At 43.9% G+C, this 2,641-nt stretch overlaps 1 pseudogene; it reads right to left on the reverse strand.

The window, feature by feature from the left end:
• Nucleotides 1–454: 454 nt before the first annotated feature.
• On the reverse strand, nucleotides 455–870 carry LOC148016663 (small ribosomal subunit protein uS14 pseudogene; annotated as a pseudogene).
• Between the last annotated feature and the right edge of the window lie 1,771 nt (nucleotides 871–2,641).

The raw sequence follows: 2,641 nt of genomic DNA on the forward strand, positions 1-2,641 counted from the left end.
GCAGACCAAGTCACTACATCTCGAATCAAAATCTCATCGAACACTTGTTGTGCTCTTCACAATTTGCATACATACTGACAAGAGTGTTCGCTATATGGCGGTTACTTCCGAGCAGGCCGCTCTTCAGAACATTTGCATGTAGCCTAGCACCTTCAATCAGATCCTTCTGCTTAGCACAGGCATTAAGTGAGGCCACAATGCTCACTGCTGCCTCGTCATAGGCTGGCTTCTTGTGCTCACACCATCTTCTGTTTCTGCTGGTTTTGCAAGCCCTTTGAGAACAAGCACTTTGCGAATCCTATGTGTGCTGCAGCAATTAGTTGTAGAACGGGCACTTTGCTAAGTTGGACACACATTTGTGCATACATAGGACAAAATGTAGGCTCAAGTACAGCCTTATCAAACACAAGTGATATCACAAAAATCGCATCTCGGCTCACTGGTACATCACGAATTCATCTATACATGTTCTGCCACTGGATAACGAGTAGCTCCAAAATTGTTCTTTTCTAAATAACTGGGTAGGCAATCCATACAAAAATCCTGGCAGCACCTTCAGGCTAACAGGCTGAAAGGAATACCCCAACTACTTCCAAGCTGTAGAATCCACCCACAGTAAGTCCTCTCCATCGCATTAACGGTACTTCACAAAGCCGATGTCTTTGGCATAAATCCGGAAGCACTGATGGCAGCACATGATGTTGTACTTCCGAACCAGCCATGGCCGTTCCCGCACACACGACATGCGCGAGATCCTGCTCCATACTTCTTGGGATGAGAGTTCCACACGGCCGAATGCCCCATCTTACTGGCCCGATCACTGCAGCAAGACGAGGCTCACCGATGCACAGGCGATAACGCGGCGCACGAACTCTCCGTTTTCTCCTCGTTCCTCTATTTCCCAGTTTTTCTTCCAATCCTCTCTCTTCCACAAGGCTTCCGCACTCCCTCTGCATTCAGAGCTTTCTCCTTATTCACCGTTTTCAGAGCACTCCTCTGTTTTTCCTCTAAGCTCCCTTCCTCCTCGTCACTGTTTCTCTTCCAATCCTCTCCCGTGCCCCCAAATTGCAGAGCTTTTTCGATGATTCCCCTTCCTCTCCAGCCATTTTTCTCCTTGATTCCCCTGCGTTTTTTTTTCTTTCCCCCAATTCCATCTCTCATTTTTTTTTTCGAATCTCCTTTTTCCCTCCCAAAATTAGCCTTTTGCTTTTCTTCCTTTTTTAGACCCTCTGAATCCTCATCCAAAAATGTCGTATGCCAGATCCACTAGTCCCAGAAAAAATCCCCCAAGCTCCAAGTTCAGCGTATCCTGAAATGTATGCATTCCATGAGATTACATCATGAACTGGCAGCATGTCAAAGACACGGTGTGCTTCAGCAAGTAAGCCACTTCTGCCATACATGTCTACCAGTTTGTTTCCAACATAAAGCTCACTCTCCAATCCTTTTTGAGCTACTTCTGAATGTATCTTCTGACCTGTGTCCAGTGGTCCTACACTACCACATGCTTTCAAGCAAAGAACATAAGTTACAGCATCTGCAGACACACCCCCTTGTTGCATAAGCTTGAAACATGTGAGCACTTCCTCACCAAAACCATGTTCGGAGTAGCCTATAATGAGGGCAGTCCAAGAGACTGCATCACGAATGGGTAAGTTGTTGAAAACATGATGCGCTTCCGCAAGGGAGCCAAATTTCCCATACATATCCACAAGAGAGTTGCTCACCAGGGGGCTACAAGCGCCACATTTACCATAGATACTAATAAGTGTGCTATTAACAAAAGCTTCTGAAGTGAAGCCCTTCATGTGAGCATCTATACTCATACGCAGAGAATAAATGTAATCACAACAACTAAATATGTACAAAGTACCAAATCACATGCACAACTTTTGGGTGGTTTACACACCTCGAATGCGCAGCAATATGACAACGTGCTAAGTGTAGATGTGTGGACCCATCTAACTAGGCGGTCCATCATTAATGTCCGCATGTGTTGAGCTTGTCATCTCAACATTATCCCTATCAAGAACTCAATAAGTAAGTCTCTTTGCCCTACAAGCCTTGTAATTGACTTATAAGATTTTTTCCCTAACAGTCTACATTGAATGTAATCATGCAAAGTGGATTCATGCTATGGCATCATGTATGAATGATGGGATGCAGAGTTATTTATGATACATGACAACATATTGTACTTGATTTTATAAATTGTGATTGCTCTTACGGTCGAGAAAACAAGCTTGATTTGAGTTAGAAATTATGAGATAATACTCTTGTAATCTTTGTTAGGAAAATGTAGTTGGAAGCTCTATTAACATCTTCAGGAACTTGGCTTGAAACCTTCAACCCTTCTCTTATCTCCACCATCTCATGGAGTCTAAGCTCTTGAGCCCCCATACATTCTTCTCTCTCAAACCCCTGTGATTGATCGTGAGGTACCTCTTGAACCTTTAAGCATTCATTGTAATCTACTTATCTATTGAAGACACATCGCTATCTATCTTGTCCAGTTTTCTTGCCAAACCCCTGTGGTGACCTTCAACCCTATGCGCTGCAACATTGGTGAACTCGACATGAAGGTTGGTGTAAGAGAACTCCAAGATGGGGGATTCTTTAGGAGATACTCTACAACAATTGG

This window comes from Lygodium microphyllum, chromosome 23, assembly GCF_053477565.2.
Source record: "Lygodium microphyllum isolate KBCC chromosome 23, Lygodium_microphyllum_v1.1.10, whole genome shotgun sequence".
Lineage (NCBI taxonomy): Eukaryota > Viridiplantae > Streptophyta > Polypodiopsida > Schizaeales > Lygodiaceae > Lygodium > Lygodium microphyllum.